We start from the raw sequence: 13596 nt of genomic DNA, 5'->3' as shown, positions 1-13596 counted from the left end.
TCGACAACTATGCAACCATCATGCACAAACCAATATCCGCAATACATAATGAGCTAGTGACAACAATAGCATATAGTTCACAATTAAATATGCTAATACCCAAATCACACAACCATGGTTAACCAATCGTAAGAGGAATGGTACTCAAATTTCCCACCGGTGTTCATAACAACCGTTAGTGTACAACACATATATCACTAACCCTTGGACAACACATATCCGTTTATAAAATCGTTAGTGTACAACACATATATCACTAAGTTGGACAACACATATCCATTTATACATTCGTTAGTGTACAACACATATATCACTAAATTTGGACAACACATATCCATCTATAAAACCGTTAGTGTACAACGCATATATCACTAACTTGGACAACACATATCCATTTATACAAATAAACACATCATATACGTACATGTATACTTATTCCACTCACCTCAAAGTCTCTTGTGAAAGATAACCGAGCTTGTGAACCTTCAATGTAAAGTACCTATTACATTTAGCACATAATCAATCACAACTCAAGTGGGTCAACCAACTCATTCAACATTCTAGAGTCTTTTTGACCCTAGGTGCAATTTCGACCCATTTGCACACTTAACCCTAATTATGGGTCAACTTCACCAAAAACCCTAACTCTAGCCATTTATGGTCTTAATACACATTTAATCACAATGTTATCTCATTTTCATACTAACAAGACAACTTAGGTCATTAAAAGACCCGTTTTACCCATTCGAGGTTTTCACACCCATTCGGGTCACCACATACCCAAATAGCACCCATTTACATAACATCTAGGTGTGCTAGTGGTTAACTAACCAAATTAAGACTCATAACACCTTTAACATTTCAAAACCCTAGGTTAGTCATCTTTGAGTCTTCATGACCCAAACTTACCCAAAAACCCCCAAATCACTAACAAATGGGTTTTAATGTTCAACACTAGCCCAAACCCTAACCCTTAAACAATTTAAACTAAGGAAATCAAGTTTAGGACTTACCACCACAATCAAAACGTAGCTAGTGAGGAGATGAACAACTTTAATGCTCGAGCTCTAACCCGAAACGAGCTTCTTCATCTTCTATTTGAGCTTTCTCACACTTGAATCACACTCTCTCTCTAGAATTGAAGTGGATGAGGTTTGGTGGTTGTAAAAGGAGTAAATGAAGCTCCAAAACTAATCTAGGGCTTTCAATTCGGCCCCCAAGTGAAATTACCAAAATACCCCCTTTAAATATCTAAAAACAAGGTAGCTGGCCTGCCAGCCAATCTGGACGGTGTCCAGATTTCTGGACGGCGTCCAGCCCTTTACAACGGGACGGCGTCCCACCTATTTGGACGGCGTCCAACATAACTTGGAAAAACTGGGTCTTACAGTTCATGTCGACAAAAGTATAAAGGCCACCGATGATTTCCGATTCAAACCACAATGATAGTAAAGATCTTAGGTTTCTTTAATTCATTTATATTGGATGGGTTGATTAATTTAGGGTTATAATGTTTTAGTGAAAAAATAGGGTTTGTAATTTTTAGAGATAAACAAGTTGAGGAAGTTTCAGATTCATATGAAGAAAAAGAGTAAAAGACTATTTTACCTTTACATGCAATGTATATGTCAAAATCTAATGAACTTTATTAACGAAAGTAGACAGAAGGACTTTGATTACACTTTTATAAAAATTAGGGGATTCTAGATGTTAAAAAAACCTAGGGACTCCAATTACAAAATAGTGTGTAATCTAGGGACGAACGGAGTGAAGAAGTTTTATGATAAAATAAAGACTAAATTGTCCATTTCATCCCTGTGTTTTCTACATTATGCCCGTTTCATCCTTGTGTTTGATTTTATGCATTTTTCATCCTTAAAAGCATTTTAAAGTCCCAATTTCATCCCTCACCTTAACGAAGGTTAACTGAGTCCGTTAAAACTATTCACAAGGACTATCCACGTAATCTTTAACTAATTAAATTATAAAAACCGAAGCCTTTAACTACATAACTACAAAACCAACCCAAACTACAATCTCATAACAAAACCAAAATAAAAGACCAAATATAACTAATCGAAGACGAGCAACACAAAAAATACCTAGCCGTTCGCAAGTTACGATGAACAATTGCTGAATTACCTCACCACACAACAATTTTTGAATTACCTCACCACATACTTTATAGAATAACTTATAGGCAAAATAAGACAATTTATGTATTAATTTTATATTTTATATTGCAATACATATACTACGTACATATTAACAAATCAAAAGGTACAGTAAATTATTGATAATGTAAAATCTGTAGTACTGATTTGGTCATAATTCATATGGATTCCGAAATTGTACGCGAAACAAAAAGAGCACGACAGTACAAACTTGGAAGCTTGAAGTTTCAAACTTGATGAGATAATTTTTTGTACTTTAAAAAATACTAGCCTTTAAGAGCCCGTGCGTTGCACGGTGGGCCCTAATAAGAATAAGTATAAAATCAAAACGAACTTATCAACATTATCGAAGGCACATTAATATAAGACATCATACTTGAAACAACATCTATTCGTACATGCATCTTCTAGTGTAACTGAGTAAGGTTACACCCAACTCTTTCTATGTAACTGAGTAAGGTTTTTAGTCAATGTATTGACCAACATTGGCTGAGATATAAAATTCATTAAGGTCATAACAGTATTAAAACAACTGAACGAAAACAAATATGTACCCAAACAAAAAATAAAATCGAATTGCACATAAACAAACTATATCCGTACAACAAACACCTGGAATGCAAGATACCAGAGTGGCTACAACAAAAAAACCTACAAAAACATCAACCACAACTCAACAAAAAAAGCAATAACAAAACCCTATAAAAACAAAAGGCGCGAGAACAACTATATGGATAAAATATACAATAACAATCCTCCTAAAAACCAACACCCAGCAAGCTGCAATTAATTTCAAGTGACAAACTAACATAACCGACCATTTAATTGAGTATTATAGGCACTAATCTTCAGGAACAAATTCAAACTGGCCACCATTTAAAAAAATTATAGTCAAACACACTCTTAACAAAGCTCATAAACAAAGCTCATATTAATATATGTATTATTTTTCACTGAAGGATCCTTTCACTATTAGTGAAAGTCTTTATAAGTTATTTTGTTTTTTCTTAAAAAAAAAAAACAAAGCTCATAAACAATAAATGTTCCAACAAAAAAAGAATGTGGAAGTCTAAGTTGGTGCATAACTCTAAATGTATACAGCCGAATATGTAAATCCAAGAACAAAAAGAACAAATTATCTTGAAGCCTAAACATGACCAATTAGAGAGATACCTCGCATTATGTATTCATTTGTCAGTATCTTCTCAACAGCGACCCGTTTCTCAAATTAAATCCTTAACACACAACCAGTTGTTTTCCTTAGCTTATTTACATGCACGTGCAGCGCCTTTCATCTTCCATAGGTGAACCCGAGCTGTAAAATGAACAACATCACCCACTGCATATAAAAGTTATCTTAGCAGAAACAACACAGCATACATGGTCATTAGTATTAAAAAAATCTCCAGTGCCTGATTAATATGTGTAATTCGGTAATTCCTGCAACAACTTTAAACATATTTCAATTTATACTTTTTCCAGTTTATAACATCATGTTTACTAACAGAAAAATATATAAATGAATTAGAATCATAGTTACGTTTTGTTAGGAAAAAAAGAACTACAAATTGTATTACCTTGGGATTACCATTGAAAACTGAGCTGCTGCCGGCATCTTATAATACAAATCTAATCGATGTATAATCAAGAAATGTTTACATATTATCAAAAATTAAAAAAAATAAAATCGATTAAAAGTCCTTTAAAGACTTACAAAAGTCTTCAACCACAAATACATGTATTAAAAGTACAATGATTTCTCCATTAGGTTTACATACTTATCACCAACACCTCGCTACATGTAAACATAATCAGACTTCTATTATGTAACATGCTAAATTAGAGAACTAAGGTATCAAATTCTGTAATAACCTGAAAAGCATCTGTGATTGTGGTAGCCGTTGTTTTCTAGATAACTGGGGTAACCGATCGTACAAAGATCTCAGTTTGATTTTTCATGCTTTGCAAATTCTTCTTGAGTTCAAGCCCAAATCCCATCAGAATTAGCTTTATAAGTTTTTTCCATGGTTTTACCTACGACTGCCTCGATTCTTTTCCCTTCTTTTGTTACGGGTACAGCTAACATTCCTGGAATCTGCTTTTAAATTTCCTTTTGATTCATCAAAAGCTGCAATTAAGAAATCCAAAAACAATCAACTTAAGCCAGTATTGCCCCGAGATAATATATGAACGCCATTGAAGATAATCAAACAACAGTCACATATAGAATGAAAAATACTCCAAAAAGAAAACACGCCCTTTTTTCTTTGAGTTTGGGATTGGGTTGATAACCTGCAAAAATAATCATATACTTCACTAAGAAACACTTTTTACATCAGTGCTATTAGATATTAAGATACGAATACTCACCTCTTTATTGTTTTTCACATAACCAATGGAGACTTCTCTCCTCAACCGTGCACTTTCTTAGAGCTCGGAAAATGATACATGTTTGTCCTTCTGCAGGTAAAGGCCACTGTCATGTACAACACAAAGCATTAACGACTCAATATTTTTTTAATACCAAGTGTCAAAGGGGTACCTGTTCGCCCACATTTGACCTTAAACCAAGTTTACCAATTATCCACTTAATTTTTTTATATGACCCATTTTAACCATTCATAATTAGGTAAAAGTTACATGGCCAGCTATCATGAAAATGCACTTGTTATATCTTTGCGGTCAGCTATCAGTCAAAGTGAGTAAGCCTACAAAAAAAGTTGGTATATGAGACCTTTTCTGTTCAGCTGCCATTTCCCTTTGCTTCTTCAGGTCACTGTACATTCTCATCTATAAATATGTTTAACATATAAATATAAAATTAAATCCCGTCTGAAAAAATTTAGTTGGAAGATACGAAGGATATGAGAAAAATTAAATAAGATGCACAACATACTCTAGTCCAGCCCTTTCATCCCTTTCATCTGAGGCGCTAGCCAAGCTTGAACCTTTCCTAAGCCTGCAGGCAACCCAGCAGGCACTTGCAGCTGACTGACATTGGAATAGAAGTGATTGCTGCTGTTACCAAGTGATGTCCTGGACAGCTGGACCACAATAAAAAGTCACATTTTGAGATCAATTTAAAACTCGTACATACTCGAAAATCCCAACCATATCATATATCATTCTGTAGACTTTCAGGTCTACTTTCTATAATTCATATTAAAATCGACCTTGACCATTGGTTTTGAAGGTGAAGAAAGAAGTATATAAATCTAAATGAAGTAAGTGCTAAATCTAAACGGGAAGATAACTTCTATATACCTACAAACTGAGTAAGTGCTAAATCATACACAATTAAAAAAATAACACTTTGAGGATAAACCGAATTACCAAGAACAATTACATTACATTTGAAATAACTAACAAAATCGAATGATAACAACATACCTACAACATACGCTTTTTAGGGAGATGATTACTGAAGCTATATTTTCAAAATTCGATAATTAGTAAATTAAATATAAAAAACTAAAAACAACAATAGAAAACAAAACTTACTTAAACGATCCGAATTTAATCTTATCCCAATTGTTGATCCCCATTAGCCATAACCTTATCCCAAAAGAATGGCTTTTAACTTAGCTTTAGAAGTATCAGCTTGTTCTGAACGGCGATGTAGTCTAACGGCTGCACCAAAGCGCCGAGGAGGTAGAGGAGGTCCCGATTACTCCCTTCAGGTTTGGACCGGTGGATTATCAACGTCACCCGAATCAACAATGTCTCTTGCATCCCCGTTGTTCTGCCTGCAATACCACAATTCCTAATTCCTAATATAACAATAAAATAAAAGGCCAGCAACAGAAAGTTTTAAGACTGCAGTAACAATTGCAACAATAACAGTGCCTTGATTAACGTGGCCTTCAGCCAACCTACGTCTTCTATGAGTATCAATAGGCATGTGTAAAAACGACACCAAATACTCCACATATGTTGCCAGCGATTCAAGTAGGTTGATAATTATTTTTTTATTTTTTTTTGTGTCATTTTAGTATGAATTATTTTGTATATCAAGTTTAAAATATGAAATTAAAATTCGATATGAATCGACCAAGAAAGTAAGGAAATCTACAATTTAACAAATCGTAATAGAAACATAAACAAAAGTAGTAAATTACCTGTATTCGGAATTCTGTTAAATCATCATCAAGATTCATGTCAAAATCACAATGAAGCTTAATATGACGATGTAATGAGGGTTCAGGATTTCTTTTTTTTTTGTGAAATAAAATAAATTAGGGTTTGATGAGAGGAATTGAATCGAATGGGTACTAATTGAATCACGATTAAATTAGAAACGAAGGAGACAGGTAGTGCGGTAATTTAAGGTTTATCGAAACCATTGGGATACCGTTTCAGGCGACAAAAGCATATCGGCGGTTGAAGAAGATGAAAAAACAGAATGTGGAACGGAGGGTTGTCCTTAATTTTTGATTTTTTAATTAAAAAAAGAAAAAAGAAAATCAGAGAAGGTAGACACGTGGCCTATGGAAAAGTTATGGGATTGAGTCTGACACATTGGATGTAAGCATCATGTTTTATGTGAGGAAGGGATGGTAGCATAATTTATTGGTTTGCAAAAAAGTAGTTCCATGTTCACCCATCTATCAATTATTGACATGCACTATAGTATTGATTTACTCGGCTTAAAGAGTAATAGCTAAAAAGGTTTATACGCAAATATATAAATAGACAAATCAGTATCCTTGTCACTTTGTTGCAAAAAAACATGTGTATCGGCATGGACATGTTAGCTCTGTGTTGAATTTGTCAACCCATCCAGCGGTCCACTTGATTCTGGGTATACGTGGTTTCTGTCAGTAGTGTAGAACTCTAGAGCATCAATACTATCTTAAAAAAATATGTGGTTGAACTCCGTATATATTAGTGTAATTTGTATGTATTTGCCAGACATATTACATAATAATGAGAGAAATAAGGAATTGATTTTTGTAATTTAATTACTTAAAGATTACGTGAATAATCCCTGTGAATAGTTTTAACGGACTCAGTTAACATTCGTTAGAGTGAGGGATGAAATTGAGACTTTAAAATGCTGTTAAGGATGAAAAATGCAGAAAATAAAACACAAGGATGACACGGGTAAAAAGTGAAAAATACAAGGATGAAATGGGCAATTTGTCTAAAGTAAAACTGTCCCCTGTCCGACCCTAACCCGTAGACGCGGAACCTAAACCCGGTCAAAAAAGTCCGAGTTTCGGGAAATTACCGTGGTGTAGTGGTTTTTGGCCATCCCTCGCTTAAGCCCTACGTAAACCATCTATCTATCTATCTTCTATCTTCTATCTATCTACATACATAAATCGGTAAGATGAGTCCGACGTGTCCTCCACTGATCCTTCCTTAAGCTTCCTAATTTTCTAATTAAAAGTTGATTAAATCCACTAATTACAAGAAAATGACACGTGTTCTTCTTAACCCACGGATTAAGAAACTGCAGCCTCACTGTTGAATTCGTATCTTGCACCCTCACTTTTTAGGGTTCCTCTAAAAAAATATCACAGCTCTCTCTCATTTCTCTCAAAAAACTCTAAAAAATTAATCTGTCAAATACAAATGCAATTTTGCAGAATTTTCTAAACTACGAGCTTCAATCGCCGTTTATCAATCATACGTTCAGAGAGACGATGAAATTTGAACCAATACTAGCAATCCGCAGATCTGATTAGTGTTTACTCTACCTGTTAATCAACTATTTGGAGTTAAATGACGTGATGCAAATTTGTAAGTCGAGGTATGCGAATTTAAATCGTTTTTTTATCATCATCCGATTTAATGTTAATAATCATGAACTATTTTATAATTTGATTATTTGTAATTTGTTGATTACGCTTCTTCTATTTCATGTATGCGACTGATTTAAATCGTTTTTTTAACCATCAACCGACCATGGTTATTTCTATTAGGGTTTCATAATGCACAAATCAGATCCCATCAATCGTGAATCGTGTAAATGTTTGCGAATCGTGTAATTGTTTGAGAAAAGGTATGTCATTTGTATAAAATAAATTTACAAAAATTGTTTCAAAAATTGATTGTTAATCTTTTTCTATTGTTCATTCATACTTATATTTTTCAGTTTTTCTCGAATTAAGTAGAGTTACACAAATCGTTGTCGTTGTTATTATGCAGCAAGTCATATAGTCTGTATATAGGTCACCAAATGGGTTTGAACAGGGTCTAAATGGGTAAATCGTTGGTAGGAGTCGTCTCAAATAATTCATTCAATTCTATCTTCGAATTTGTCATTCAGTAGGCCATGGCTGAAAGGCATTGGGACAAATGGTTGGGTTATTTGCTTTGAAGTTGTCAATGAGTTACTTCCATTTATAATATTATAATTTTCAGTGATGGTGCATCGTTATAATAAGTTAAATTATATAATGATTTCCTATAACCTTTAGGTAGTGATTTTTCAACAATTTGCAGGCTATTTCCAGCATTGTGAAGACGATAGCCGATGTTACTAATATGCTCTCTTCAATGTAGGCTTTTTCAACAATTTGCTTTCTTAAAACAAGTGCTATTCTATGGCCTTAACAGCTACTAATATTTTTTTAGATAATTTGTAGTTGATCTTAATGCTTTCTTATGTGACTATTATACTTTCTTATGGTTCTAATTTATGTATGACCGAACAAGCCACTGCCAAAGACGGTGTTATTGCAGCAAAAAAGAAAGAAGTGAGGACTCTGAATCTGATTGATGATGATGACAGTTCAGATAACTTACGTTTGATTTTGGATTAGTTTTATCATTTTTTTACTTAAAGTTATAAGTGGTTGCTTATTATGAACTAATAAGAGTGAATATCCAGGAAGATGCCAGGCTTGCAATGCTGCTAAAAATAGATCTGTAGCGATTATGAAGAAAATCAGTTGCCTGAGTTGAAGAGAGCAGTGAAAAGAGACGATTAAGATAACAGCAACTTCGCTTTATGTGAATGTTGGAGGTAATATCTTTTACCTCTATGCAGTACAGTACCTGTCAAGTTTTGTTTTATGTATTCATTCTAAATTTTCTTTTGTAGTACTGATGTAGTTGTTATTTGCTTTTGGTTACATGGTCGCTACCGATATACGAATTCATGTTTTTACATAATTAATCAGAAGTGTTGATATCTCTGTAATACTACTATGAATGACTTTATAAGGTGAGAAAAAAATGTATTTTTTTTTTCAATATTTGATGCGGCATCGAATTTTTAGTGTTCATATCAAGACTTTGTATTTGGAATTTGCATAGGTGTCGCAAAAGGAGGAGTTGCTTATCTTCATGAAGAAGTGCAAGATTAGCAATGCATCTGATTCGTTGCCTACTTTGAATATAAAACATTGTTTATCTACAATCGAGTTGGACGATATTATTGAAAGATGACATTTGTGGTGTCCTATTTGATCCCATATTAGGTAGATCATCACAATCTCATGTACACCGTTACAGTAATCGTTACAATAATCTCAGGTACTCATCATTTTAGCATATCAATTTTTCATTAATTATTTTAAACGCTGTTGGCAGATGAGGCAAGAAGCCGGAAGGCGGCAGGAAAGGAGGGGATTGATATTAATAACTTTTCGCGGTTTCAGGGTGAAGTTAATTGTGTAAGATGGGACCCAACAACTTCAATATTGGCTTTTGGCACGGATGATAGCAGTGTAAAGGTTATGCTAATGTTTAACTGTTTTCAATTCAGCCGGTCAGCCATGCACCCTGGCTCATGCTACTACTGCTTCAATTCGAGGTATTCATATTTAACAAATCAATATATTTTGTTTACTCTTTTTAGTTTATTGTTGAGAATGAGTATGCTAACAGTTGCGGGTTAAAAGCTGGTTTGTGCAGGATTAAGCATTATGCAAACTAAGGGATGATTTAAATATTGGTTGGTAAGGGTCTTGAACGCAAAAGTGGTGGGATACATGATGACGAACAAATACAGTGAAGGCTCTCTTTGGGCTAGAGTCTAGACACTATGATGGAAGTAAGTAAGCAAACAACCCTTTTTTTCAATTCAATAGACACATTACTATTATTAACCTTCTACATTTATGTGTAAGTGAAAGTATATGATAAAAAACTTATATGTATCAATTTCTGCAGTGACCCGAACTTTTCCATGTTTATATATATATTAAATGAAATTGTTATTTACATGATTAAGTGTTTCCAACATGTTAAGCAATCAAACTTGTTAAGACTTGATTAATTGAAATAGGTTTCATATAGACAATTGACCACCCAAGTTGACCGGTGATTCACGAACGTTAAAACTTGTAAAAACTATACGATGACATATATATGGTTATATATATAGTTAACATGATTTTATTATAAGTATGTATCTCATTAGGTATTTTAACAATGAGTTATATACATAAAAATGAGACTATTAATTTAAGAAACTCGAAAACGATATATATAACGATTATCGTTATAACAACGTCTTACTAGGTACATATGAATCATATTAAGATATTGATACACTTGGTTAATTATGTTAAATGATAAGTAAATATATTATTAAGTGTATTAACAATGAAATACATATGTAAAAATAAGACTACTAACTTAATGATTTCGAAACGAGACATATATGTAACGATTATCGTTGTAACGACATTTAACTGTATATATATCATACTAAGATATATTATATATCATAATATCATGATAATATAACAATTTAAAATCTCATTTGTTATAATAAACAATGGTTTAACAACATTCAACAAGATCGTTAACCCAAAGGTTTCAAAACAACATTTACATGTAACGACTAACGATGACTTAATGACTCAGTTAAAATGTATATACATGTAGTGTTTTAATATGTATTCATACACTTTTGAAAGACTTCAAGACACTTATCAAAATACTTCTACTTAACAAAAATGCTTACAATTACATCCTCGTTCAGTTTCATCAACAATTCTACTCGTATGCACCCGTATTCGTACTCGTACAATACACAGCTTTTAGATGTATGTACTATTGGTATATATACTCCAATGATCAGCTCTTAGCAGCCCATGTGAGTCACCTAACACATGTGGGAACCATCATTTGGCAACTAGCATGAAATATCTCATAAAATTACAAAAATATGAGTAATCATTCATGACTTATTTACATGAAAACAAAATTACATATCCTTTATATCTAATCCATACACCAACGACCAAAAACACCTACAAACACTTTCATTCTTCAATTTTCTTCATCTAATTGATCTCTCTCAAGTTCTATCTTCAAGTTCTAAGTGTTCTTCATAAATTCCAAAAGTTCTAGTTTCATAAAATCAAGAATACTTCCAAGATCGCAAGTTTACTTCCAAGTTTTCTAAATCCATTCCAAGTAATCATCCAAGATCAAGAAACCTTTGTTACTTACAGTAGGTTATCTTTCTAATACAAGGTAATAATCATATTCAAACTTTAATTCAATTTCTATAACTATAACAATCTTATTTCGAGTGAAAATCTTACTTGAAATTGTTTTCGTGTCATGATTCTGCTTCAAGAACTTTCAAGCCATCCAAGGATCCTTTGAAGCTAGATCTATTTTTCTCATTTCCAGTAGGTTTATCCAAGGAACTTGAGGTAGTAATGATGTTCATAACATCATTCGATTCATACATATAAAGCTATCTTATTCGAAGGTTTAAACTTGTAATCACTAGAACATAGTTTAGTTAATTCTAAACTTGTTCGCAAATAAAAGTTAATCCTTCTAACTTGACTTTTAAAATCAACTAAACACATGTTCTATATCTATATGATATGCTAACTTAATGATTTAAAACCTGGAAACACGAAAAACACCGTAAAATCGGATTTACGCCGTCGTAGTAACACCGCGGGCTGTTTTGGGTTAGTTAATTAAAAACTATGATAAACTTTGATTTAAAAGTTGTTATTCTGGGAAAATGATTTTTATTATGAACATGAAACTATATCCAAAAATCATGGTTAAACTCAAAGTGGAAGTATGTTTTCTAAAATGGTCATCTAGACGTCGTTCTTTCGACTGAAATGACTACCTTTACAAAAACGACTTGTAACTTATTTTTCCGACTATAAACCTATACTTTTTCTGTTTAGATTCATAAAATAGAGTTCAATATGAAACTATAGCAATTTGATTCACTCAAAACGGATTTAAAATGAAGAAGTTATGGGTAAAACAAGATTGGATAATTTTTCTCATTTTAGCTACGTGAAAATTAGTAACAAATCTATTCCAACCATAACTTAATCAACTTGTATTGTATATTATGTAATCTTGAGATACCATAGATACGTATACAATGTTTCGACCTATCATGTCGACACATCTATATATATTTCGGAACAACCATAGACACTCTATATGTGAATGTTGGAGTTAGCTATACAGGGTTGAGGTTGATTTCAAAATATATATAGTTTGAGTTGTGATCAATACTGAGGTACGTATACACTGGGTCATGGATTGATTCAAGATAATATTTATCGATTTATTTCTGTACATCTAACTGTGGACAACTAGTTGTAGGTTACTAACGAGGACAGCTGACTTAATAAACTTAAAACATCAAAATATATTAAAAGTGTTGTAAATATATTTTGAACATACTTTGATATATATGTATATATTGTTATAGGTTCGTGAATCAACCAGTGGCCAAGTCTTACTTCCCGACGAAGTAAAAATCTATGAAAGTGAGTTATAGTCCCACTTTTAAAATCTAATATTTTTGAGATGAGAATACATGCAGGTTTTATAAATGATTTACAAAATAGACACAAGTACGTGAAACTACATTCTATGGTTGAATTATCGAAATCGAATATGCCCCTTTTTATTAAGTCTGGTAATCTAAGAATTAGGGAACAGACACCCTAATTGATGGAATCCTAAAGATAGATCTATTGGGCCTAACAAACCCCATCCATAGTACCGGATGCTTTAGTACTTCGAAATTTATATCATATCCGAAGGGTGTCCCGAAATGATGGGGATATTCTTATATATGCATCTTGTTAATGTCGGTTACCAGGTGTTCACCATATGAATGATTTTTATCTCTATGTATGAGATGTGTATTGAAATATGAAATCTTGTGGTCTATTGTTACGATTTGATATATATAGGTTAAACCTATAACTCACCAACATTTTTGTTGACTTTTAAAGCATGTTTATTCTCAGGTGAATACTAAGAGCTTCCGCTGTTGCATACTAAAATAAGGACAAGATTTGGAGTCCATGTTTGTATGATATTGTGTAAAAACTGCATTCAAGAAACTGATTTCGATGTAACATATTTGTATTGTAAACCATTATGTAATGGTCGTGTGTAAACAGGATATTTTAGATTATCATTATTTGATAATCTACGTAAAGCTTTTTAAACCTTT

At 32.9% G+C, this 13596-nt stretch overlaps 1 long non-coding RNA gene across 6 annotated transcripts; it reads right to left on the bottom strand.

Annotated features, from left to right (window-relative positions):
- Positions 1-2507: 2507 nt before the first annotated feature.
- On the bottom strand, positions 2508-6646 carry LOC139896699 (uncharacterized). Of its 6 annotated transcripts, XR_011776323.1 has the most exons (7): positions 6293-6644; positions 5676-5920; positions 5565-5601; positions 5071-5218; positions 4909-4964; positions 4545-4634; positions 2508-4466 (listed from the first exon to the last, which is right to left on the bottom strand). It is a non-coding gene; the product is annotated as an uncharacterized lncRNA (long non-coding RNA). The 6 variants fall into 6 exon arrangements; XR_011776325.1 differs by lacking the exon at positions 5565-5601 and having other exon boundaries at positions 4717-4964; positions 6293-6646; XR_011776327.1 differs by lacking the exons at positions 4909-4964; positions 5565-5601 and adding an exon at positions 4717-4882 and having other exon boundaries at positions 6293-6646.
- Positions 6647-13596: the final 6950 nt, after the last annotated feature.

This window comes from Rutidosis leptorrhynchoides, chromosome 3 (assembly GCF_046630445.1).
Source record: "Rutidosis leptorrhynchoides isolate AG116_Rl617_1_P2 chromosome 3, CSIRO_AGI_Rlap_v1, whole genome shotgun sequence".
NCBI classification, from domain to species: domain Eukaryota; kingdom Viridiplantae; phylum Streptophyta; class Magnoliopsida; order Asterales; family Asteraceae; genus Rutidosis; species Rutidosis leptorrhynchoides.
Note: the sequence above shows the minus strand (reverse complement) of the source record. Positions and strands in the feature narration are given on the sequence as shown.